The sequence below is a fragment of the Chionomys nivalis genome, chromosome 20 (assembly GCF_950005125.1).
Source record: "Chionomys nivalis chromosome 20, mChiNiv1.1, whole genome shotgun sequence".
NCBI lineage: Eukaryota > Metazoa > Chordata > Mammalia > Rodentia > Cricetidae > Chionomys > Chionomys nivalis.
In genome coordinates, this window is record NC_080105.1 from 7,812,595 (window position 1) to 7,840,401 (window position 27,807).

The 27,807-nt window shown below is 45.4% G+C and overlaps 2 pseudogenes; one reads left to right on the forward strand and one right to left on the reverse strand.

Moving 5' to 3' along the window:
* Positions 1 to 27,807, reverse strand: part of LOC130862662 (non-receptor tyrosine-protein kinase TNK1-like) — a 618,047-nt pseudogene that overhangs the window by 410,661 nt on the left and 179,579 nt on the right.
* Positions 955 to 27,622, forward strand: LOC130863093 (BRISC and BRCA1-A complex member 1-like; annotated as a pseudogene).

The following is a 27,807-nucleotide window of genomic DNA, read 5'->3' on the forward strand; positions in this document are numbered from 1 at the left end:
GATGTGTCTGAAGACTACTATAAGTGGTTAAATGCTAAAACCTGGACTGTCTACAGGAACATGCACAGCATGAATAGCCAGTAGATTTACAACAGAAAAAGACACGGGAACACCAGACAGATTATCAGAGACACAAAGCCAAGAAGGAGCATGCCATTTCCTTAACTCACCCTAGAATCTTCCTTGGAGTTTTTCCATATTCAGTGGTGGTGTCCATTCTGAACTCACTTATCGACATAGCAGTGTGGCTTCACTTTGCCTTTACCCATATATTACTTTGTTCAAGAAGTTTCTTCAAGCTAGAAAGACAACAGCTCTTCAATCAAGAATTCTTACACGTAGGGTGAGCTTTAATTAAGAACACTAGTCATTTGAAGAAAATGTCTGAATAATCATTCACTTCCTAAGTGCTTGAGGCTCTGCCATTTTAGTATTAGAGGAACTTCAGGTCCCCAGCAGCACCGTGATCAAAGAGTCCATGCAGAAGAGTCTCTGTGAGGAACAGAACATCCTCCTGGCCATAACTACTTCCTGAATGTACTGAACAGACTGCCTAATAGCCCTTAACACAACCAAACAGAAGAATATAAAATATATTTCTCTTCTGCCTAGTAGGATAGAAAACCTTATCCAAACTTAGGTTAATCTACAGGAATCCCTGGGATATTTATGGAAACGAAGGATTACTTCCCTGTAACTCTGAATTGGGAAATGGAATCCAGATCATAGCACATATGAAAATAAAAGGATTAGCTAGGTTAAGTTCATAGTACCGAAATTCTTTCCTATGAATATAGCTTCTCCTCCTGGTGTGAGAAGTCCTTCTCTCTGTGTGTTGCTTTTATTGGTTAATGAATAAAGAAGCCGTTTTGGCCTGTGATAAGACAGAATAAAGCTAGGCAGGCAGAACTAAACTGAATGCTGGTGGAAAGAAGGCTGAGACAGGAAGAAACCATGCGGTCCAACTGGAGACAGACACCAGACATGTCCATACTCGTAAGCCACCGTCACGTGGCCATATACAAATGAATAGAGATGGGTTAATTTAAGATATAAGAATAAGCCAGAAATACACTTAAGCTATTGGCCAAACAGTATTACAAATAATATAGTTTCTGAGTGATTATTTTGTGGTCTGGGCAGCCAGGACTGAACAAGCAGCCTCCAACAACATCCTCCATCTATTAAAAACACATAGAAAGCCATATCATGCATAATGATTCATGCCTTAAATTCCAGAACTCAGTAGGTATAGACATGTAGATCTGAGAATTCAAAGTCAACCTAGTCAACATAGTGAAATTTAGGATAGTTTGGCTATCGAGTGAGATTCTGTCTCATTGACAAAACAAAAACAATAAAAATGAAGTTACCCCAAAAGGTGGAGCAGGGATGGTGATTCACACTTGTAACCCAACATGAAGGATGCAGCAGCATTTGGATATTTTTAAGCCAGCACAGTCTACATGATGAGTTCCAGGAGAGCCAGGAATACATATGGAGAACCTGTCTTAAACATCATCAAGAACAAGAATGTTAGCAGAAAATGCATAACACATGAACCAACACATTAGAATAGTACATGAGTGTGTCAGGAAGAATATAATACCCAGGACATTTAAAAACTCTCTTCACTTTCATTTTACATGTGTGGGTGATTTGCCTGAATGCTTGTCTCTGCAGTACCTGTTTGCACTGCCCAAAGAGGTCACAAGAGGGCATAATATCTTCTGCAACTGGAGTCACAGAGGGCTGGGAGCCACCTTTTGGCTGAGTGGACTGCAACCTGGGTGCTCTCCAAGAGCAATCATACAGTGAAAATTTTACTAAAATATCTGAGTAATGTGTTCCAGTGATGCATCATTTGTACTCTGAATTATGCCTTGCAGAAAATTCCATGGTCAGTAGTTGCTCTGTACTGTCAGCAAAGGTTATCATTTCTAATGGGAGCATCATTCATTAACCACCTGATAAATGAACATTTATACTTTTGCATAAGCACTCCAAGTATTTCTGGTTCCTAACTATGTGGAAAGATGCTCAAGTATATGTAACATCATTTATACAAGGCTGACATTTTTATTTGAAATATTGTGGTAATTTAGCTTTATATGCATATTTTTATTTTAAATTCTTCTCTGAGATAATTCTATTTCTGGAAGTATGTCTTAAGTTCAGCCCAAGTTAAGGGCTGCAAGCATCAAGCATGAAGCATTTGCAGACTTAATGGTAAATATGCACAGAACCCTTAAGGACCCTGTTTTACTGGTAGGATGTCTGTATGTGAGATCTCTGAAAGCTTTTTAGAAAATAGAGGTGCAGGTAACATAAAGACCTGTTGTTTTTAGGGCATATCACTCAAAAATTTTAAAATAAAGTGAATGAATGATGAATGATGTAATAGCCAATTCTTCATGATTTAGCCAAACTCTCACTGGTGTGGACTATGGAAAAAAGGAAACTTTAAGCAATAGAAAACACAAGTTGCATTTACTAAGGAATGCAGAATTAGAACAAGACTCTGTTGGAGCCAGAGATAGCAGAAGTTATTATGTTTTGGGTACATGAGTTTTCTTTGGTAGGCAAAGGTCTTAGCAAAGATAATACGTGTACTTACCTCACAATATTAAGGGCTTTATGAGGCCATGGAACAGATCCTGGTTCCTTCCAGCCTGATTTGGGTGTCCTGAGATGATATCAGAGATGATGACATGCTTAGTCTGGGGAACACGTTCTGGCCCTGCAAGGTGCTAGAGTGAACCATTGATAACCTTGGCATCTCCAAGCATGGGAGTGTTTGTGAACTCCGTCAATTTTCTTTTGGCTTCTTGAGGTGAGACTTGAGGGTTATGAAGCCAAGCTGTATCCTGTGCAGCTGTGAATAGGCTTAAGGAAGCTGTCCCCTAGATTTCTGAAGAATGGAAAGGGAAGAAGAAAAACTAGCTGACAGCAAGACTCCCTTTCCTGTAGAGGGATGGTTTAGGGTTGTCATCCAGAGATTGAGAATCTCAAGGCTGCATTTTGAGATTCAGGTAGGTAAAGTCTTATCTCTCTGTTCATTTCATGAGCACCTTCCAGATTCCATGGGTGGGTCGAGAGAAAGTATTGTGGGTCATAGGTGCAGTCACCTGTCAACTGACTCTCAGGTCATTTGCAAGAGAGTGGAGCCTCTTTGTGTGGGAGACTGGGTGAGATTTGAAGCAGGCACATGCAGAATGGTTGTGTGCATATTTGGCTGTGGTGGATAAGTATATCTCCTGAGTTGGAGAAGTGTGATATCTCACAATTAATTATTGAAAGGCCAAGCTGTCTGAAGTATCAAGGGTGCCACTGGGTCCAGGCCTCTTTCTTAGTTGCTGGAATTTGCTGGTGATCCTTTATACCTTGTTTTCTAGATCTTGTCGCATCTCAGATTAATTTGCAAATCATATTCCCTCTGTATGTCACTTCTCACTTTTGCCTCTTTACCATAGCAACACTCTGTATGTTCATAAAACATTTTCAATCCAGTATTGCCAAATGTTTGGTTCTCAACTTGTTGGGCTCTACAAGACCCTATTTAGAAAAAAATATGCTAATCACATTTACCTGCTTAGGGCTTCAGTATCTGAAATGGCACAGATCACCTGACAGATCTCATCAGCCCTAGGTACTAAGGAACATGCTTCTGTTGAGAAAGTCCAGAGATCTGGAGAAAATGCATTCCAGCCTAACGATGGGCTGGATCCTCTTTACAAGAACTGTCAGAAATAGAAAATTGAGGTTAGGCTATAACAAAACTCTTTGATTCAATAACCCCAAGCCTCTCCGAATGCCTGTCCTTCTCACGATCTCCTAATGGGTGTTGTACCCAAAGCCATTAACAAGCACATATACCATAACAGCTGGCTCTAGGCCAAGGAATTTGCCTTTTGTTTGCTGATAGAAGCACCATAGCAGTGATCGACATCATGTTCTATCCCATGATTGTGTGCCTCTTCTATCTGTATGCGTGTGCATGTGCCTGAGTGTTTCCAACTTAGGGTGCCTCTACACAGCCCCGACAGACCTCTGACTTGTCACTGCTCTTGCCTCAGTGTATTGATTCAAGGTTTGGACCATCATATTCTTTCTAGGACTGTTTTTTCTAAATATCTCAGGGATCATCTGGCCTCATGTGACTCCAGCCAGACATATCAAGAGTGAAGCACATCTTCACTCACAAACTTATAGCCTGAGTGAGCTCTGCTGATTCTCCAGGGGAAATTTTTTATTACTACCTGTATAAGAGCTTCCTTTTTGACCCCAGAGAGGCTCCTGATATGGCACCTTGGTTTCAGGTCATTTTGGAGTAAGGAAATGAGCCAGAGGTAATGGCTGTACCATGGACAGCAGCAGACCCCTCCCTGGACATTCTATTGTATCCTGGAGAGCCCTGGTATTCTCTGTGATGTCATCAGTGTTGTGGCAACACCAACTGCCTGTGGGGCATCTGTTCACTGCCTACAGGTTTTGGATGTAGCCATGTTGGCAAGACTGAGCAGGCTCCTTGGGAGACAGAAGGGAGAGCAAAACGAGACTAGAGGGAGTCAGAAGGAAGCTGGCCTTCAACCTCAGTGTCGCACATCAAGACATAAATGGTTCTGGGGAAAACGCAGTGAGTCCTGGGGAGGGAGTAGGGAGTTTCTTGATGGTGGAAGGCTTCAGCTTGGTTTTCATAGTGAGTCACAGGATCTTAGAGCTTCGTGGAGGTAATGAATCTATCCTTCTCTCTGTTACTAAAGAGTAGATCTGGAGTTTAGGGTTTCTGATGGTTAGATTGGCAGAGAGCCAGTAATGGTCAACCCTGCAGCTGCTGTGCTGGGGTCCATCTGCTTTGACTCAGAGTGGGAAGGAAGGAGAGGGATGAAAGAGGTTTCAGTTACAGCACTGTACTTCAGCACACTGGATTTCTTTTGGTTGTGGGTCACTAATAACAGAGAGAGTACAGTCCCCTGGCCAAAGCTTGAGGATCTCACATTTTACCTCAGAGCCACTTGCAGGGTAGGAACCATTGAGTATTGCTGCATGTCAGTGACCCCTAGGGTTTCTGAGTTCCTCTCAATAGCCAGTCAACTTTAACTTGACTTTAACTTTAACTTGAGTGCAGGAATGAGCCATCACTCTCCCTGCAAGTGTCTGTTCTTGGCGAGTGAAGGCTCACCTGTGGATGCCCTGTCCTTAGGTGTCTCCAGCCTGTCCTGTCACTAGGTTATCTCACCTTTGCTAATGTCATGATGGATGGAATGTATTTTGCTGAAGTTTGGGGAAAATCTTCATCATGACCCATGTGACTTATCTTTGGTCTGATGAGACACCCACAATCTCCATCACCCCCACACATTGTAACAGTCCTGTGGATATTTCCTGAGATACTCATTCACTTCATGAAACTGAACTTCCTTCCGCATCAACATGAGCTAATTTCTTAGTATCTTTCACTTTCCATCTTTTTGATTAGGAGGGGAAGAGCCATTCCTTGGGAATGTTTAGAAAATGAGTCTTGACCTCCATTCATGATGAAGTATTAAATTAGAATTAATTAGAGTCTAACTATCAGAGAGCTGCTGACGAGCTTCCCCTGTGTCTCAGGGAAGGCACCTGAAAAAGTCAGCTTGGCTTTTGGTGAACTGGGGAAGAGATGGTTATGAGATAAGTGACTGCAGTTGGCAGTGACTCTAACGGTAAATTCTCTGAACATTCTGCTGTATCCTAAAGATTCATTGGCATCTTTTCTGAAATTAACAATGTTGTGTCCTTGGGGCCCTCATTATGTGCATATAGGGTTCACTTGAAGACACAATGGCAAGATTGAGCACCCTGGTTGACAGAGAGATCTGACTTTCGAAGGAGGAGGTTGGGGGTTGAGTTGGACCTTACAGAAATGGGATTTAATAGCTGAGATCTTTGGAAGAGATGGTTTTATGCTGTTTCTCTGGTAACTAAAGTGCAGACCCATTGTCAAGGATTGCTGCTAGTTAGTTTGGCAGAGATCCAGGAATTGTCAAGGTTACAGCTGCTGTTCTGTGAGTTCCTTAATTTTATTTTGAGAGGCAAAGACCAGCAGGAGTCACAGACTAATGAGGTGTGAGAGTAGGGTGTTGCACAACTCATCATCAGTGGATTCTTTAGGTTCTGTGAGTATCTCATGGGAAATTCCCCATCTATGCACCAGGGTCTCAGACATTCAGTTACTTCTATTCCTGGCCACAGGTGAAGAGGGATTCATTGTGCTATGCACTAGAGACTCCAGGAATTTTCTGCAGCACATCAGAAATGAGTTGATATTTCCAAAGCAGCATGGCTGGGTGACATATGCCTTCCAGCCAGCGGGGCAGCAGTAGGGGCTGATGCACATAGCTAGCCACAGTGAGTGGATACAGAGGCATGGCTTATGGGCTCCCAGTTTGAGGACAGTTGTCCTGATCCTAGGGGTCTTTACTGTGCTCCTGCATTCACTCTTCCTCGGCCTCTTCTTCAAACTCAACATGATCTCTCCTGGTCCTGTGCCATACTACTGCATAAATTCACTAATATTTATCAACTTGCAGGGAGTACTCGAAAAACATCAAACCCAAACTCTGTTACTGGGCAGGAGCAGCAGATGAAAAAGGTGGCTACACTGACCCTGCAGCTTCAGATGATGACCCAAGAAAGGAATGAACTTCGTGGAATCCTGGCTAATTATACCAACAAGGATTTGAACAACAGGTAGCCATTTTGTTTAGTTCCCTGGTAACTGTCTTGACCCTACTGAGTCAACCCCAGCATTCCTCAGGTCATTGGAGACTGCATCTGCAGAGTGTTCTGCCCAAACTAAATATCCTGAGGGCATCTAAGAGGCATAGCTGAAACCTGGGAAGGAGTGATATCAGGATACAGGCTGTGTGATTCCTCCAAATAAAAAATTTGGACTGCTCTTCAGTATCGAGAGGGAGGGGGAATGGTGTGGGGGGTGGAGAAGAGGAGTGGGGATAGGGGGAGGGGAGTGGGGGGAGGGGGCAATATTTGGGAGGAGGGGAAGGAAATGGGAAACGGGGAGCAGGTGGAAATATTAATTAAAAAAGAATAAAAAAAAGAAAAAAAAAGAATACAAAAAAAAAAGCAGAGCCTTGGCCTGGATCAGTCTGGAATGAGGCAATAGTTTGTGAGCTCTCAGCATACATTTCATGAGGCCTTGACAGGTGTTGGCGTGTGGACAATACTAGGTGCTGTGAGTTTATGGTGAGTCTTTTTGCTTAACCAGCAAGTACTTGAGTACTGGCTGCTCCTGGGAGCAGCTGCATGGGCCTGGTTGTCTTGATGCATCTCAGTGTATGATTTGAAGTCTGAACTTCATCACTGCTCTTCTCTAGTCTGGTTTCTTATATTCTGAGACAATTCCGCCTGCCAACATTTATTTGGCATCCTCCGTGTACGTGTGTGTGTGTGTCCTGGCAGCTGGGGGTCTGTGGCATGTGGTTCTTTCTGTGCCACAGTTTCCAGGTGATCCCACTAAGTTCCCTTAAGGTCAGGGAACTCCACTATGACCAGTGATGGGGCTCCTGGCCTGTGTGCTCACCTTGGAAGTCCATTGGAATCCACTGGAGACTTATAAATCTGTCCTTAAGTCGGTTCTCCTCCCTGGAAATACTGATTTTGTGCTTTAGAAATCCATGTAGCAATAGAAACCTGGGATCAAAAATCCCCGTTCTGAAGACAGGAACAACATTATCATAGATTTCTGGTGGGATCAGACTTGTGACACAGGCTCCTGAGGACTTAACTCTTCTATTCCTCCAGGCCCATTGATGGAACTCATGCAGCTCTGGATCACTCCCTTTGCATCCCTGACTGCTGGTCTGGGGCCAGGTCAGCAAGTTTAAACAGCACCAGGTCGTCCTAGTTGATAGCTATCAGAATGTGACATTGAATGTGCTGGGGTGTTTAAGGCACAGCCTGAAATCATAGGGTCATTAAGTCCAGAATTCACGGGGTTCTTTGCTCTGGGGCTATGCCCTAATACAGGCTAAATTTTGAGTTGGAGATGGTGAATATGGAGCATAAGAAAGTGATGTTGGAGCTACAGAAATTCCCCATGGAGATGAGAGAAGCCTTGTACAAGTGCAAGTTGCTGACTGAGGAAACTGTTTCTTACAGGTGAGTAACTGACTTCACTGGGACTCTGTTCCTTGGGAGTGACTGCTTTTGCCATGTTTTTGTCTTTGAACCAAAGTGAGGACTTTCCTTTTGGCCTGTCTCCCTATAAAAAGCAGTTTGTCTTATGCTCTTGACTTGGACCTACTGGACTAGTTTTGCTAAGACTGAAGTATCTGTGAGTCCATCAGAACATTGTCCTGCCAGCCTCAGGAGCCTCTAGATTAAAAATCTATTTGTACCATGATAAGGGTGTCAGGCATTTGTGGGTCTTGGGGGCTCTTGTAGGCGTCTACAGAGGTGATCCCATTCTTCCCATAGATAGAATATATTTCAATTGGGTCTGCTGTCCTCCCTCACTGAATATTTGTCTTCTACTTCTCAATCTGCTGATGCTTTCCCAATACCATGGACAGTTAAGTACATGTGGTAGGAGGCAAACCCTGCTCTCAGAAGTACATTCCTTTTATTGTAACAGTTTTCAGAAGTACTCTGAGTCTTTCTGTAATTTGGCCATTCTCTGACATTTGACAGCCACTAGGTTATCCTGGCATGTTGACTGTGGGCTCTGGTATAGGGCTGTCTGGGGACATGGGACTTTGCATGGATGATGTGGGAGATGGAGGCTAGGTAGGGCTCATGGTATTTTTATGATGGTTCAGCATCCTCCACAAGCAGCTCCTGAGTGAGCGAACTCAGTTGAAGAAAAAAGTGAGCATGTTGAAAGAGGAGAACCGAAAGCTATGGAGGGAGCAGATTTCACTGCAAGAGTCCTGTGAGAAGGTGAAGAATGACTATGAAGAGCCCGATGAGAAGATCTGTGAGCTATGTGCTGAGGCAGAGGAGGTAGGCTGCAGCAATGTGGGCAGGCTGCCCACCATCTGTAATAAACACACACACACACACACACACACACACACACACACACGATCCACTTTTCCAGTAGCTCACTAACATCCCATCCAATTGTTGATTTCTGTGATTATTCCAAGACTTTCTAAGGATTTGGCATCTTGTGAGATCAATGGCTGGAAACAGCTTTAAAGGAGGAAATCCCCATGTAAATGTCAAAGGAGTGGTTCTTGTTTATATTTTTTATCTTCTTTCATGTTTCATCAGTTCAACCTCCTTCCCTCCTCCCAGTCATACACCCCCTGCTCCCCAGACCCAAGGTCCACTCCTCCTTAATTTCCCTTCAGAAAATAGCAGTTCTCCCATGGTTATTTGATCTAATTATTAAAATAGCATTAAACCCTGGGCTTTGCTCATGTTTGTTACACATTCTAACAATGAGATACATCACCAGATCCTTTTAAAGTCTTGACATATGATCACACTACATTCCAAAGATTAGCTTTGAACACACAGTGTAGTTCAAATGAGACTTTAATGTTCAGTCCTTCTGTCTCAGTCTCTGAGTAGCTAGGATTAAGGGTTTGCATCACAAGCTCAAACCTAGTCTAAATACTTAAATTAAAATTGATGCTTCAACCAAATGTCCAAGGTCAGTAGATTATATGTTTGTGTTTTTAAGACATAGGTGCTAAATTATAGTCATCTCAAAAGCATCGGTGTAAATATAATTTAAGATGCTTCATCATTAGTAGACAGGTAGCTTTAAGACGAATAATATAAAGGTAGCTTTCATTCATTTAACCATTCAAGAGTCTATGTTGGGAGTCCCATAAATGCCAGGAAGTAAGCTATACCTGGAGAAAACAGATGTCTGTCCTGAAGGAACTGATGAAGTTATTACCTTTAATTCATCTCTTACATTATAGCTGGTTTCTGCTCAGTGCAACCCTCCAGCTCTCATTGTGTTTGAGACCTCCAGTAACAGAGGCTTTTCCTGCAGGAGGCAGAATCCAACCCTTACTATTGATCTGTCCATAAATTTTACTCTTCACAGAAAAGGCAATTTTTCCTCCTTCCCACTAGCCATGGCCTATATCAATCCCAGGTATAAGTGAAAAATATTATATGCCATCAAATCATAGGGATTCCTGCTCCTCGTTAATATTTTAGAGGAAGAAAATTTTAAGCTCTCCTTTGGGTAGAGATTACATAGTTAATAACTCTGTTTTAAAGTGTTGTAACTCTTCAACGATTCACATTTTTTTTATTGAGTGAACATTTCTTTTTATTGAAAATAAATCATTCTCACATGCAATAGATACCAACCATAGTTTTCTCTACCTGCACTTCTCTCAGCTCCTATAAACCTCCCTTTTCCCAGATCTGCTGCCCTTTGGTTTCTTTTCAGAAAAGAACAGGCAAGCATGACAAAAAAAGAAAAAGGCCCCCCATACAGAGGCTGGACAAAGCTTTCCAATAGGAGGAAAGGCATCCCAAGAGTGGACAAAAGAGTCAGAGACACACCACGCACACTCCCACTATTAAGAGTCCCACTGAAACACCAACATATATGCAGAGAACATGGTGCAGACCCATAAAGGCCCCATACATAACTCTGTGAGCCTTTGTGAACCCTGTTTACTTGATTCAGTGGGCCATGTTCTCCTAGTGTCCTCCAGCCCATCACACCCTCTGACTCCTAAAATCCCCCCTCCCAATTCTTCTGAAACTTTTCCTGAGCTCCAATGGGTAGGACTGATAGAAAGTTCCAATTTAGATATTCACTTCCACACAACTGCTGCTAGAGAAAAGCTCTCTGATGAGGACCAGCAAGGCACCAATCTATGAGTATAGCAGAACATCGATAGGATATTAGTAGTCAGTTCATTGGTTTTTTTTTTTTTTTTTTTTTTTTTTTTTTTTTTTTTTTTTTTTTTTTTAGTTATGTTTGCTTCTGTACTATGTCTCTGGGCTATTTGGTCTCCAGATTTTAGCCATCCAGGGATTGTAGGGCATGGACTGCCTCATCTTGCATGAGTCTCAAGTTAAGCCAGACATTGTATGGCCACTCTTTCAAGTTCTGAACCAACAGTGCCCCAGCATAACTTTCAGGGAGGACAGACTGTAAGTCAAGGTTTTTGTGGATGAGTTGATGTCATGTTTCTCTCTCTGTAACCTGCAGAGTACCTTCCCATGCCAAAGAGACTAGAGCATATGGGTGAAGGCTCCATTCAGGAAACAGCTTGCTCTCTCTAGTTTCAATGATGTGTAGATGTTGTCCACAACAATGGGACCCCACTGTCAGTTTTCAGAGAGCAACACTCTGTCCTCTCGGAGCTGTTTAGGGATCTCCACAGAATCCCCTTCAACCAAATATTCAACTGAATGCAATCCAGTCTTAGCACTGGAATCCTTTCTTGGCTACAGAAGATGATCAGTTCAGACTCTGTATGTTCCACTTCTAGGAGTCCTCACTAGGATCCTCCACATAGATTACAGGAAGTTTTATCTGTACTAGCTTTCCATTGCAGCCTCTGGGAGACCCCCAACTCCAACACTCTCTCTCCTCACTCTCTCCCTCCACCCCTCTCCCTACAGGATCTCTTTCAATTCCCTCCCCACCCAACCAAAGTTCACTGGCAAAATCTAATCTATTTTCTCTTCCCAGGGAAATTCTTGTGTTTCCTTCCTCTAGTGACCTTCTCTGTACCTAACTTGTCTGGGTTGTGGAAAGTGGCTTGATTATCAATTACTTAACAACTGATGCCCACTTATAAGTGAACACATATCATAGGCGTCTTTATGGATCTCAGTTGTCTCAGTCAGCTTGATTTTTTTCTAGTTCCACCCATTTACTTACAATAGCAATTGGATATCACTTTTCAAACAGCCAAGTAATATTCCCTTCTGTAAACGTACTGCCTGTTCCTTATCCATTCTTCCATTGAGGGACATGAAGGTTATTTCCACTTTCTGGTTATTATGAATAATGCCAATGTGAAGATATTTGAGCAAGTGTTCTTGTGATAGGATAGAACATCCTTTAGACATATGTCCAAGAATGGTGTACCTAGATTTTGAGGTAAATCAGTTCCCAATTTTCTGAGGAATCGCCATATTGATGCCATCGAGGCTGGGCAGCTATAGACTCCCACCAGAAATGGAGGAGTGTTTCCTTTGCTACAAATCCACACCACCATGAGCTGTCATTTGTGCCATTGACTTTAGCCATTCTGACAGGTGTAATGTGGAATCTCAAAGGAGTTTTTGGTTCAAATTCCCCTGATCAAAAGGAATGTTGAACATTTCTTTAAGTGTTTCTCAGCTATTTGTGATTCTTCTTTAGAGAATTTTCTGTTTACATCTGTTCCACGTTTCTTAATTGGATGATTTGATTTGTAGGTGTCTAGTCTACTGAATGCTTTATATATTTTGGATATTAGCCCTCTGTCAGATGCGGGATGATGAAAATCATTTCCCATTCTGTCAGCCTCTATTTTCTCCTACTCATGGTGTTCCTTGCCTTACAGAAGCCTTTCGGTTCCCTGAGGTCCTTTATTAATTGTTGATCTTAGTGCCTGCACTGCCAATGTTCTCTTCTGAAACCATCTCCTTTGCTGGCATGTTCCGCCTATTCCCTATATTCCCTCCTATCAGGTTCAATGTGTTTGTTTTTGTGTTGAGGTATTTCATCATGAAAGGGTCAAAGATTTTTTTGGTATCTAGCAAAATGATCATCATATGCTTTTTCTTCAGTTTATACAGTAGATTACATTGACTAATTTTCATATGCTGAACTATCCCTACATCTCTAGGTTAAAGACTGCTTGATCATAATAGATGATATTTTTGAAATAGTCTTGGGTTTGATTTGCAAGTATTTTATTGAGTACTTTTTCATATATGTCCATGAGGGAAATTGGTCTGTAAGTATCTTTGTTGAGTCTTTCTCTGTTTTGGGTATCTGGTTTGCAGCCTCATAAAACGATTTGGGCTCTGTTTCTTCTGTTTTTATTTTGCAAACTAATTTGAGGAGTATTGCCATTAACTCTTTTTTTAAAGTATGGTTGAATTCTGTGCTATAGCCATTTGACTTTGGGTTTTTTTGTGGGGTGGGAGGAGGCTTTTGATGATGGCTTCTATTTCACTAGGGGATGTAGGTCTATTTATTTATCTGATTTTAATTTAACTTTGGTAAGTGGTTCCTATTGAGAAAAATTATTCATTTCTTATAGATATTCCAGTTTGATGAAGTGCATGATTTAAAGTATGTCCTTGTAATTCTCTGGATTTCCTCGGTATCTGTTGTTATGTCCCCATACGGTTTCTGATTTTATTAATTTGGATATACTTTGCCCATCTTTATTTAGCTTGGATAAGGGTTTATCTATCTTGTTGATTTTCTCAAAGAACCAATTCTTTCTTTCTCTGATTTTTGTACAATTATCTTGATTTCTATTTTATTGATTTAGCTGTCAGTTTATTTTTTCTGGTCCAATCCTCTTGGACATATTTCCTTTTGTTCAATAACTTTGAGGTGTTACTATTAAGTATGATATCTTCCCATTTTTTTAATGTAGGCACTTAGTGCTCTTAGCACTACTTTCATTGTGTCCCATAAGTTTGCGTATGTTATGTATTCGTTTTCATTGAATTCTAGAAAGTGTTTAATTTCTTTCTTATTTATTTTTGGTCCACTTTTCATTCAATATAGAGATCTTCAATTTCCATGAACTTATATATGCTTTCCTTTCTTTCGTTGTTGATATTCTCTAATGGTCTGATAGATACAGGGAATTGTTTCAATTTTCTTGTGTCTGTTGAGACTTGCTTTATGTTTAAGTATGTGGTCCATTTGGGAGAAAATTCTTTTGGATACTGTTGAGAAGGTGCACCCTTTTGTGTTTAGGTGGAATGTTCTGTAAATATCTGTTAGGTTTATTTGATTTAAAACTTCAGTTAATCCAGAGTTTATTAATTTTGTCTGCATGACCTGCACACTGATGACATGCACATTGGTGAGAATGAGGTATTTAAGTTCCCAAATATTAGCATGTGGAAATTAATTATGTGTTTTAAGCTATAGTAATGTTTATCTTAAAATATTACTTAGGGCATAGATGTTAAGAATTGAGGCCGGTCGATGGTGGCACATGCCTTTAATCCCAGCACTCGGGAGGCAGAGGCAGGCGGATCTCTGTGAGTTCGAGGCCAGTCTGGTCTACAAGAGCTAGTTCCAGGACAGGAACCAAAAGCTACAAAGAAACCCTGTCTCAAAAAAATCCAAAAAAAAAAAAATTGAAATGATGGCCAGGTGGTGGTGCAGACTTTTGACCCCAGTTCTTGAGAAACAGAGGGAAGCAGATCTCCGTGTGCTCAAGGCCAGCCTAGTCTACAAGAGCTAGTTCCAGTACAGGCTCCAAACTATGGAAAAACCAGTCTCGAAAAATTTTTAAAAAATTGAAATGTCATCTTTGTGGTGTGTCTTTCTCCATCTCTTTTGATTAATTTTGGTTTGAGGTCAATTTTGTTAGGTATTAAAATAGCTACATCAGTTTGTCATTTAGGTACATTTGCTTGGAAGATTTTTTTCCAATCCTTTACCCAGAGGTAATGTCTATAATTAATGTTGAAGTTTCTTTCTTGTATGTAGCAGAAAAATGGATCCTGTTTCTGTATTCTGAGTATTTTTACTAAGGATATGAAACCAATGATACAGAGAAATATCAAATGATTAATTCTTGTTATTTTGCTGAATGTTTATGTTATTGTACATGTATGTCCAGAAGTGTGCGTTGAGGAGTGTGCGTGTGTGTGTGTGTGTGTGTGTGTGTGCATTTGAGTGTTCAACGCTTCACTAAGAACATAATCTTCTAATGAACAGAAACAGGATATATTGGAGGAAAGACAACAATCCCTGCTGAAGCTGAGGGATCTGGTCTCCAAACATACAGAATTGGCAGAAAAGCTGCAGAATCCCTTCGCTGTCTCCCAGATGAGGTAGGATCCCAGGCCATGAAGAGGGAGTTATATCAAATAGTTCCCCAGTACCTGAATCTCTGTCCTATTTGGGTTCCTGGCCATTTGCATGGCTTTTCAGTCAAAGCCAGGGAAAGAACATCTGAGAGTATTGGGCTGGCTCAGTCAACAGAAATGTCTGCACAGGAAGCAATATGTGTTATCCTTTAATCTTTCTGAATTGTGTGCATTTCTTCAATTCTTAGTGCTCTCGTGTGTTCTGAGTGCATTGATCCGTCCTATGGTAGTCCCAGACCTAATAGAGGCAGTGTTAATTGTGCAAGACGGTGTCTCCTCCTGCCACTTTATTTTCCTCCAGGAGTATCACCTTTAGAGATAAAATCCTACACTTGGACAGATTAGCATACAGCACCTTCTTATTGATTATGGGTTCTCTGTAGTTTGCATCTATTTCCTGTAAGAAGGTTTCTCTGGAATTAGAATCACATTTAGAATTTGACATGTTAAATCCAAGGAAGTTTCTGTGCTGAAGGAGGAAGCCCAGCCTTCACTGCAGTGTTGTGTTTGCTCCCCTAGAGGGCCTCATACAGTTAATTTTTCAGGTTGCTCACAGTTTCCTGGCATCTGTTCAAGGCCTGTGACCCAGACACTACTATGCTGCTGTTTTATTTTCAAAAGAATGTATCTAAACTAGTGGAGTAATGGTCTGTTTTTCTAGTTCACCACAGTGTGTATTTCTCAGCTCACTTTCTACCAGTTTTAAAGGTGGAGAAAAAAAGAAACTCGGGTGCTGTCTTATCCTTGAAGAAGCAAGGAGTGAATGAGCCCAACTCAAATGTAATGCTGGATTTCCCAGTTGAGTAGAGCTGGTGGGAGCTCAAAAGCTGGCAGGGCAGGTCCCCAATAGACCTGTGTCCCAGCTGTTTTCCTCCCCTAATATGAAAACCTCCAGCATGATCTGGAACAGGCCACAGTCCAGGATGAGAGCCTCCTGCAGACAGACCTGCTGCAGCAGGAGCCCTGAGTGTGCCAGGCCAATGAGCCACCATTGACTCCTGTCCCCTGCAACCTTGGCATTCATGGGATGGGTTTTCTTCCTTGACGTTTGTTTCCCAAGTGTGGACAGTCCCTGGTTTTGTCTAGGCTGTAGTCCAGTGAGGTTTCCTGTGCATCTGATTGCCTTTCCTTCTCTGACAGCTCTGCTTTGGAGAACTGAGGAGGCTGAAGGAAGCTTCACACATTCTCCACTCGAGCAGCAACACCTACTGAGAAGCAGACCCCTCCTTATATCTGTAAACTAACCAGTGAGGAAAATCTCCACCTACTGCAGGGGATCCATCCCCAATCTGATTCATGTTATGTTGGTGCATTATTCCTGGAGAAAGGAAGTCATCAGAAAGAAGCCTGAGATTCAGAGGACCCACCAAGAATTACTCGGAATCCTGACATCAATCAGCAGGTGGACCCTGAGTGGCGCACTGCAGCATGGGGAGGATATGCTGCTGAGCAAGGCTTACTCTGCCAGTTTACTCTCTGTCTTTAGTAAGCCGGTTGAGCCCTCGATATGTGGTGAGGACTCTCACGAGAAAGACTGTACTGATGCCGTGCTGTAGTCTATACACACCACAGGGAAAAGAACAGGATTCCCTCTCCTGTGCAGTGCTGAGGCGGACTCCATGTCACATGAAAGTGTTGCTGAAGATAACGCACTACAGAGACTACAACATCCCTCACCTGTGTTAGTCGTTGGATCATCCATAAAGAAAATGTCTGGGGATTCTCCAGTTACACATCCTGGACTGGCATGTCAGTCCTGAGAAAGGGTCTATAGAGGAGGTCTGGTCACCTTTGGTGTCTTTAGGGAGCCAGATGCTCTTGATGGATTTTTTTGGATTTAGAGCTAGAGAATATTTTTAGCTTAATTGGAGCAAGGGTTATGGTTTTGGGTTTGGTTTTCATTTGCTTGGATTTTTTTCTTTGCTTTGGTTTAAATTTTGTTGTTAATTTTTAAATAATTTATTTTTGTTTTAATAGTTGGCTAAGGCTCTACACTGTATATACTGACTACCCTTTCTAAAGCCCCTATTGAGTATAATGAGAATTTTTTATGAATAAAATCAATTTTCGACTCCTCAGTTTTACAGCCCTTCTTGAGTCAGATGTGGGGTTGCTCTCCTGTGACTCCAGAACTCATGGGCAGAGATGGATTTGTGCATGTTCCAGGAGCCTTGGTTACACAGTGAGATCGCCTCCAGGCAGGTCTACACAGGTCTACACAGGAGGGTAGTACCTTGGATGTGAATGACATAGCCTACTCAATGCTTTATGACCCTGACTTTATGTTAACAGCCAGATTTAAGAGAATGTAATGAAGAAGGGCTCTGGAAAGAAAAGGACTTCCCGTTCTGCACTACATTAGTTCTATCCCAGTGTCCAATCTCAATTGCCCATTGAGATCGTGGGATAACAAACCAGTGAACGTGGCCTTTGAAATGCATGAGCACAGTGTGCCTACAGCAGAGGGGAACTGCTGAGCTGCAAGTTTGGATTCTGGAGAATCTCCAGAATTCTCCCTCCTAAACCATGTCTGTCACATTGGGAAGCTGTAGAGAAAGGGCCTGCTCCAGCACCGTCATCTACTTACAGTAGAAATATTGGGAACAGAGTCAGAAGGATTCATTCAAAGCTCTGAAATGGTCCTACCCATTGGTTTATGTCACAAAAACAGTTGATAAAATTCCATAAGGCTGTCTCATATAGGATACTCACAACATCATTTCATCTACTAAATTTAAGAAGTGTGAGTTTAGGGTTTAGAGAGATTGTTTGGTAGTTAAGGGCACTTGGGTTAGGTTCCCAGCTCCATAAAGGGGCTCACATCCTTTTGAAACTAAAATTTTAGGGGACCCAATACCTTCTGACGTCAGTACCAAGCATGCATGTAGAGCATATACATGCAGAGAAAACATTCACACACAGGCATACATGTAAAAGTAAATGTGAGTGTTACAAACAAACTTAATGCTACAAGGCAGACGAGAAACCTCGTCTACTTTTACTATTAAATAATATCTCCAGTTTTTTCTCAGGCTATCTCAGAATTTAGCATACTACATTTACATCAAATACCAAGGTTGCTGATTTTATTTTTTCTAATAAGATCAAATTTCCTCAATACCATAGAGTTAAAGCTTGATTATAAATATCCAACAGTATAAAAAGGTACAAGAAAAGGGAAGGGAATGGTGAAAAATGTATAGCTCAATAAAAACAAGAAAAAAAGAAAAAAAGAGGTACAGTTATCGTAACTGCTTCCTCTTTTTTTAACGTTAGTCAGTTTGTAGACTAGTTTCAATGCTATTTTTCAGTATGAATTACGATAAAGAGTAGTACAGGTCTGAATCATCAGAACTTTGGTAATGCTGTAGCATTTCAAAATATTTAACTATCGACCAGGAGTCCCTGTGTAGGTGCTGAGAAGTTCCATCTGGATGGGTGAGTGTGTGCTATCCTGGGACGGACTGTCCAGGTAGAGAGCACAAACGCCCCTCCCCCAGCTCCTGCTGCAGCTCTGCCTGCGCCCTACTTCCCTTGGTCCCTGTCTCATTGGGGCTACCAGGAGTCCCTGTGTAGGTGCTGAGAAGTTCCATCTGGACGGGTGAGTGTGTGCTATCCTGGGGCGGACTGTCCCAGTAGAGAGCACAAACCCCCCTACACTAAGGCTACCCAACCAGAGCAGTGAGTGCCTGCCTAGCTGGCAGGCCTCAGCAACTCCCGAAAGGGAGCACAGGCACCTCCAGCTTATACTGCAGTGTCGCCAGTGTTCTACTCGACCCCACCCTACACCCTGCATTTGCCCTTCTTTCCGCGGGTCATTGGAATACCAGGCATCCCTGTTTTGGTGTTGAGGAGTTCATCTGGTAGGGAACGGTTCCTGCCCCTACACTGAGGAGATACGCCCAGAGAGTTAGTCACAGCAAAGACTGGTCCAAAACACCAGGCCTCTCCTGGCTACATTTGAAGGAAGAGATGGGCAGGCGCCAATGCAAGAATTCCCCCAACAACTTGAAAGGCAACGTGACATCACCAGAATCCAGGAATCCCGAAATAAGAAGTGTACACCCTAATCCAGAAGAATTAGAAGAATTCGACCCAAAAGTGAATTATATGAAAATAATAGAGGACCTTAAACAGGAGGTGAAAAACTGCCATAATCAATTAGAGATTACAAACAAAAAGGTAGAGGAAATGAATAAATCTCTCAAAGATACCCAAGAAAACCTAGAGAAACAAGAAAAAGTACTCAAACAGGTAAGGGGAACGGTTCAAGACTTGAAGAATGAAGTGGAAGTAATAAAGAAAACACAAACCGAGGGAAGGATAGAGATGGAAAATTTGGATAAACGAACAGGAACTACAGAGACAAGTACCACCAACAGATTACAAGAGATAGAAGAAAGAATCTCAGACACTGAAGATACCATAGAGAAAATCAACACTCTGATCAAAGAAAACAGCATAACCAACAAATTCTCAACACAAAATATTTTGTTTGTTTTTTGAGACAGGGTTTCTCTGTAGCTTTGGAGCCTGTCCTGGAACTAGCTCTTGTAGACCAGGCTGGCCTCGAACTCCCAGAGATCCGCCTGCCTCTGCCTCCTGAGTGCTGGGATTAAAGGCGTGCACCACCACCGCCCAGCAACTTACAGAATCTTAAGGAAAACCTAATCAGGAGGAGAAACTCCTATGCATCCCTCAAAACCTCAACTGCAGCGCTTGGGAGGCAGAGGGAGAAGGATCTCTGTGAGTTTGAGGCCAGCCTGGTCTATAGAGTAAGTTCCAGGACAGGCTCAAAAGCTACAGAAAAACCCTGTCTTGGAAAAAACAAACAAACAAACAAAAACCTCCTCAACTCTAATTCTTCATATAAGAAGCCAACTGCCTATTGCTGTGGGATAATGCTTTTGTACACTGTAAAGATCTGTCACTCATATTGGTTTAATAGAACGCTGATTGACCAGTAGCCAGGCAGGAAGTAGAGGCAGGGCAACCAGACTAGGAGAATTCTGGGAAGAGGGAAGGCAGAGAGTCAGTCACCAGCCAGACTCAGAGGAAGCAAGATGAGAATGCCTCACTGATAAAAGGTACCAAGCCACGTGTCTAAACATAGACAGGAATTATGGGTTAATTTAAATTGTAAGAGCTAGTTCATAATTAACTTTAGCTAAAGGCCAAACAGTTTATAATTAATATAAGCCTCCGTGTTTCTTTGGGACTGAATGAATACAGGACCAGGTGGGACAGCCATCCAAGGGAAACCCTGCTTGCCTCTGTTCTCCACTGACATCATCAAGAGTGTGTTTTGACATTGTCAACACATTCCTACCAGAGTAGCCACCAGGTCCTGCTGGATCTGAGACTTCTCTAGCCGAGGTAGGGCTGGGCCAGGTTGTATTTCCAGAATGGCCTGCACTGTTGCTTCTGCGTGGGGAATAGTGGGCCAGGGTGTGGTGTCAGGGCTGAGTGCCGGGGGGATCTTCACCAGAGCCCAGTGTTCCCGGAGATGCTGGATATAGCCATGGAGCTGAGCAGCCAGTTCCTGTGGTGTAGGCTTGTCCACACTGCTGCCCTCAGGGCTACAGGAGACAGGAGGGATATTGTGCTACATAACTGTCCCCACGGGGCAGTCTTCCAGCAGATAATATGGCAGCTGCTGGGGCTCAGTCCACAGAGAGCTTGCCCAGCATGCATGTGGCTCCATCCCAGCTCTCAGGAGGTGGAGGCAGGAGGGTCAGATACATAGCAAGGTGGTGGAACCTAGATGGTAGGTAGACCACCAGGGGAGTTTGGATGTAATTATGTGGTATGCACAGTCCGTACTGGACACTGAGGCTGCACGGACAGCTGAGACGCTCTCTGCAGTGAGTTCACAGGTACCGCAACAGATGGTAGAATAAAGGGCATTGCTCACCCTGCCAGGCCCCCACAGGGCTTTACAGTGCCTCCTTGATTTAGGGCTACACCATGCCGGGGCACTTCCTGCTCTCTGCTTCCTGTTGCCATGATGGATTGACACTTCTGAAGTCAAGATCCAAATTTAATAATTTTTCTTTTCACTGATTTTTTCCCTCCAGCTTTAGAGGTTGAAACCAGGGTCTATGCATCTATGTGAGACTATGTGGTGATTTGCTTGTATGTTTGGTGTTGTATTTATTTAAGTGAGACAGAATCTCACTGTGTAGACCAGTATGGCCTAGAACTTGCTATGTAGACCAGGCTGACCTTGAGCTCCTCAAACTCTGCCTCCTGAGTGCTGGGATCAAAGGTATTTGTCGCCACACCTGGTGTCACTGAGTGGCCTATTCCAGTCAGGCCCCATGACAGGGACATTACATTACCATATGCAGCAGGCTCTGGGACATGCACCCCATAGTTCAGCACAGCTCTTGTGCTTCCTGAAGGTGCTATGTCTTGGTCAGAGATGAATGGATGGGGTCCTCAGACAGGCCACTCCTGCCTTGTGAGAGTCTCTAAATTGCTGCCTCATTTTCCTGTGGGTTCCAGGAGCACCACACACTTGGTGATCTAAACATATTTTTATGTGTGGCACCTGGACCTCCACATGTGTCCCCAGCCCCCTCCCTGGGGGGTCCTAAGCAGGAGCTCCATCCCTGAGCCACACCCCCAGCCCCTCACTGGGAGATTGTAGGCGGGGGCTCCACCCCTGAGCCACGCCCACAGCCCTTCACTAGGGGACTCCAGGCAGGGGCTCCACCCCTGAGCCACGCCCCATCCCTTCACTGGGGAGTCTAGGCAGGGGCTCCACCCTGAGCCACACCCCATCCCCTCACTGGGGAGTCTAGGCAGGGGCTCCACCCTGAGCCACACCCCCATCCCCTCACTGGGAGATTCTAGGCAGGGGCTCCACCCTGAGCCACGCCCCCAGCCTCTCTTGAGCACTATGTCTGGGTCCCACCCTAGCTGTCTTAGCTCTGTCTGGTTTCATCCTATACTCTGTCTTCTGTTTGTGTTTCAGATCATCTGTTTGGATCTTTCAGAGGAAATGTCTGTGCCAAAGCTGGAGTCCTTTCATGGGTACGTGGCACTGGGCTTGAATATGGGCAGCTCAGAATGCATAGGGACCTTGTTACCCAGTAGGATCTAGGTGTCCATGACACAGTTTCAGGGCTTGTGGCCTTCTAGGCTTCTATCCATATGTGTGACACTCTTAGGAGCCTAGTGATCCTGGCGTGTGTGTGTGGTGGGGGCTCAGGTTGATGGGGCAGGCCACTGTCAGGTGAGTTCTGTGTGCCCCTGGCAGGTGTAGTAGGTGTCACATCTGGAGAGGCCTCAGGGCTCTGTATGGGATAAGAACAAGACCACAGGAGCTGGTGGCACAGCCCTGCCATCTCAGCACTGGGAGGTGGAGATGGAGGAATCAGGAGGTTTGGGCAGTCAGTAATTTGGGTGCCAGTTTGGGTTCCACAGCAGACTTGAGGCTAGCCTGCACTCTATGGTGAGTTTGAGGCTAGCCTGCACTCTATGGTGAGTTAGAGGCTAACTTGGTATATTAGTCTGGGTGCTCTAGAAGAACAAAGCTGATGAATGAATGTGTATACACACGCAATTATATATATAGATAAATACATTTATAAAGGCGATTATTAGAGTGACTCAGGCTGTGGCCCACCTACTCCAACAATGGCAGTCTGCTAAGGGAAAAGTTGTTCAGTGCATGAGGCTGGGTGTCTCAGCTGGTCTCCGGTATATGCTGCAGTCCTGAAGAAGCAGGCCCTAATGACAGTGAAGAAATGGACTTGCTAGTGAGAGCCAGAGCAAGCAGGCAAAGCCAAGTGTTCCTTGTCCCTGTCATTTACACAGGCTGCCAGCAGCAGAGGGCGTGGCGCAGGTTGAAGGTGGCCCTTTCCACTTCGGAAGCTGTGTATGAGAAGTGGGAGATCTGTATTAGAAGCAGGTCTTCCCACTTCAAATGATTTAATTAAGAAAAGAGTGCCTCAGCCGGGCAGCGGTGGTGCACGCCTACAATCCCAGCACCTGGGAGGCAGAAGCAGGTGAATTTCTGAGATATCGAGGCCAGCCTGGTCTACATAGTGAGTTCCAGGACAGCCAGGGCTGTTACACAGAGGAAGCCTGTCCTGAAAAACCAAGAAAAGAAAAAAAAGAAAAAAGGAGAGAATTCCTCCCAGCCATGCCCAGCCCCTTGGGTTTTAGTTAATTACAGATGCAGTCGAGTTGACAACCAAGACTAACCCTGCCGCTGTCACCCCACCTCTCCCAGCTCCCGGACAAACGCCCTGAACGTGTCTCAGAAGATGGTGGAGATGTTCGTGCGCACGAAGCACAAGATTGACAAGAGCCACGAGTTTGCACTGGTCGTGGTGAATGACGACCCCACTTGGTGAGGCTCGGGGCTGACCAGGACTCTGGGAGACCTCGGGTCCGGGAGCCCCAGTGCTGAGGCTCTGCCTTCCCCGTAGCTGTCTGGACTAACCTCTGACCCCCGCGAGCTCTGCAGCTGCCTGTACGACCTGGAGACGGCATCCTGCTCCATGTTCAGTATCCTTGTCATAGTCCCTGGCCCCAGATAGCGCTGCCGCCGTGGGGGCTCAGTGGTGTTGTGGGCTCCCCCAACACACAGCCTAGGTTGAGCACCAGAACCCAAGCATTCCAGACTCTGAAGTCAGTACTTTTCTATAGTTGCTGGGCTTGTACACAGGACCTTGCTGTGTAGTCAGGCTGAATCCGTGATCTCCTGCCTCAGCATCCTGAGAGTAGAACGACAATGATTCAGAACCATGCCCCTAATTCTTTATTTTTACATATTTGTTTATTAAGACAGGGTCTCATTATGTAGTCCCGGCTGTCCTGGAACTCACTCTGTAGATCAGGTTGACCTCAAACTCAAGAGATCCACCTGTGTCTGCCTCTTGAATGCTGGGCTTAAAGGTGTGTGCCACCACCTCACATCAAATTTATCAATATATTTTTGAGACTTTCTCATGTAGCCCAGCTTAGCATTGAATTCACCGTGTAGCTAAGGATAGCCTTCAGCTCCTGATTCACCTGCTTCCACCTCCTGAGCGCTGGGATGACAGTGTGCTGGAGAGGAACCCTCAGCCACATGACTGCTGAGCTGCTACAGGCACTTCACCCACTGAGCTGCAGACACTGCACCTGAATCCCAGCCCCAGCAAAGCTCAGGGGTTTTGCTCAGTGAAATCACAAATAGAATGAATATTCCATGTATGATATTATAGAAGTTACATACAAGACCCAACATGCAGCCAGGTGTTGGGGTGCAGGAGAGTCAACCTAGCACTCAGAAGCTGAGGCAGGAGGATTCCTAGTTAGAGGCCAGCCTTACCAACAAATATCTAGACTCTGTTTCAAAACCACAAAATGAACCCCTTCCCTCCAAAAAAAGCATTGACAGAAAGCTGGCTGTTAATCCACAGTGATCCAGACCCACAGCCACCGAAAACCCAGGCCGCCCAGAGTGGTGGAGGGGTGGGTGTCAGCGAGCCTGACTCCAGGGGACATCCACTGCAGCAGGGCTGGCATTCAGTTACCTAGAAAGTCACAACCCTGTCATTCACCTGGTGGCTCCCCCAGAATTGAGGATGCAGTAGATGTGGCAGGAGAGGGGAGCCCTGGAGGGTCTGCAGGGGGTTAAGGCTACCACCCACTTTATGATGAGTGAGAGGCAGCGGGCTTAGAGAGGTGCTGTGCTGGTGGGAATATACGTCTACCCAAGGGGTCACACAGCCTACCCCAGGGGTTACACAGCCTACGTAGCGGTCACACAGCTACCCCAGGGGTCACACTGCCTACTCCAGGGGTCACACATCTACCCCAGGGGTCACACTGCCTACCCCAGGGGTCACACAGCTACCCCAGGGGTCACACTGCCTACCCCAGGGGTCACACAGCTACCCCAGGGGTCACACTGCCTACTCCAGGGGTCACACAGCTACCCCAGGGGTCACACTGCCTACCCCAGGGGTCACACTGCCTACCCCAGGGGTCACACTGCCTGGCACCAGAGGTTCCCGTCATCTTCCAGGATCCAGGCCAGAAAAGGCCCCTGCTTTCGAGCTGGCACCTCGTCCTTAGCGTTTCTTCAGATCTAGAAGGTCTCTTCAGTCTCATGTGAGTGGTCACCCAGAGTGGGGATGCCTTGGTTCCTTCCCCAGCCAGGTGCAGAGTTGAGGTTGCCCAGTGTGTGTGTGTGTGTGTGTGTGTGTGTGTATGTATGTGTGTGTATGTTGGGGGTTGTGGGGGGCGCCTGGGACAAGATCCTGTGTCCAGCGGTGGGGCTTGAATTTATTAAGGCTTTTAAAGAAGTCATACGGTTTTCATTATGTAGTTATTTTGTGTGCAAGCACATGTTCCACGGTAGCTGTGTGGGTCGGGGGAACTTGTGAGAATCCTTCTCTGCTTCCTCGCGTGGCCCTGACTGCAGGTGCCTCTAGCCCCGGCGCTGTCTCTCTGGCCCTGGCTTTAACATGCAGGACTGCTAGGATCGTGGCTGTGGGATTCAGCTGTGATAGGTGGGGTTCCGGCCACGGCTTGTAGGCGGCTGAGGACCCAGCTGTCTCCCCCTCCCTCTGTAGCCAGCAGAAGACTGAGCTGCCAGTCACAGAGAATGTGCAAACCACCCCCCCTCCCCCTACGTCGTGCGCACCATCCTGGTCTACAGTCGCCCTCCCTGCCAGCCCCAGTTCTCCCTGACTGAGCCCATGAAGGTAAGCCTGGAGGGAAGGGAGGGCAGTGGTTAGACACCAAAGGGGACCTCCCGGGACCACAGGCTGGAGTGCACCCCATCCTGGTCTCATTCACTGCAGAAGATGCTCCAGTGTCCCTACTTCTTCTTCGACATGGTCTGCATCCACAATGGCACCGAGGAGAAGGAAGATGAGAGGAGGTGGAAGGTGAGAGAGACATCACAGTGGAGTCTGACTTGGACCTGCCCCGGCAGTCATTTAACAGCTGCTCCCTACATTCCACTTTGAGTTGGTGGTGACTGACTTGGGAGGCTGTGGCCTTAGCAGCCAGCCACACCATTCCTCGCACCTCCTCCTGACTCTACCCTGCTGCACTGTCTGCCCGCAGCGCCCTCCTCTCCCAACTTCTCCAGGCCTTACCTTTCTTATGCTCGGACTTGCCCTGTGAGCGGGTCGCTAATACCTGTGAGTTTCAGTTTACAGACTGCAAGGTGGGCTAGGTAAGGCGCCTGCAGGCAAGCACGAGGACTCGCACTCAGTCCCGGGACCAGCATGGTGGGAGCACTGACTCCCAGGGGTTATATCCCGATCTCTATATGCCTGCACATTCTCACACATGTACCCACACACCCATGCACACATGTGAGTGAGGCACCTGAAAGGCTGAGGCAGGGGTTGTGACATGATAGGGATGTTGTGTGACAAGACATTTCCTGGACAGACACAGCACTCACCCCTGAGAGGAGTCCACAGCACACCAAAGTACAATGGACACCACGACGACCAGCTTGATGAACCAGTGAACTTACTGGGGTTGCTTACAGGAATAGGGTGAGGGGTCACCTACAGGAGCAGAAATGACAGCTACATCACCAAAGCCCACACAGCAGGACTGACAACTCACAGACTGGGAGCCTGGAGCACACTGCACAGCCTGCAGGCTGGAGAGTGTCCCGTCCACATAACTCTGATCTAAACCTCTCCAGGCTGCTGAGGAGCAGCAGGGAGGGGCCTAGTGAATCTGCTCAGTTTCAGGGACTTCCTGAAGCTGTTTGGAGTTGTTTGCCTTCCTGCCTAAGGAGCTTCCCTGCAGGGTAGAATGTTTATCTCAGAGAAAACTCTGGACTACAGAGTGAGGCCTTGTTTGAGGGACTAGGAAATGCGGGTGGCAGGTGCTGCTGTGGGCCCTCCCATGCCTTCCCCTCTGGTTTGGATCAGAGTCTCTTGTTGCCAAGGCAGCCGCCTTGCAAGGGAGAGCACTGGGATGAAGGTCATGTCCTGCTGCATTCAGCTGTCCACGTAACTGTGTGTGTGTGTGTGGGGAGAGCACTTACCTGGCAGATACTTTACTCACCAAGACCCCTCTTGCCAGCACTTTGGGCTTCTAGGGTGCCCAGGTCCTGGCTGCTTGGTGGGTGCCAGCCAATGTTTGCTGACTGCATTAGTAGTTTCTGGCCTGACCAACTCCTCCTCACCCCTCAGGACCCACTCTAGATGCCCCTTCTTCTAGGACGGTCTCCAGGGGCAGAGAGGGCCTCTGAGGGCTAATGCCAACCCTGAACAGCCTCTCCTTGGCCCCCGCAGGATGTATTCTCCTTCATGGGCAGCCTGGACACCAAGGGCACCAGCTACAAGTATGAGGTGGCACTGGCTGGGCCGGCCCTCGAGCTACACAATTGCATGGCCAAGCTGCTGGCCCATCCACTTCAGAGGCCTTGCCAGACCCAAGCGAGCTATAGCCTGCTGGAGGATGAGGAGGCTGGTGAGGGCGAAGCCACCGTGTGACCCGTGGCATTTCTGCACCGTTCAGGAGCCCGGTGCACCCACACCCACTCCTACTGTGTCTGCTGTAAATTCTTCCTGGGACCAGTTTGTCACCAGAATAAAAATCTGAGGCTTCTGAGCCTGCCTTCTGGTCATTTTAGGTTCACCGAAACAGAAAACAGGAGCTGAACTGAACAGTCTGGCATGGCTTGTGGCTCGGCCGGATCCATCTCGGTGTCCTGATGCCATTGTGACTTGGGCTGTTCTCTCCCTCTGACTGGTGTTAACTGCACTTTGCAACCTCCTCTTC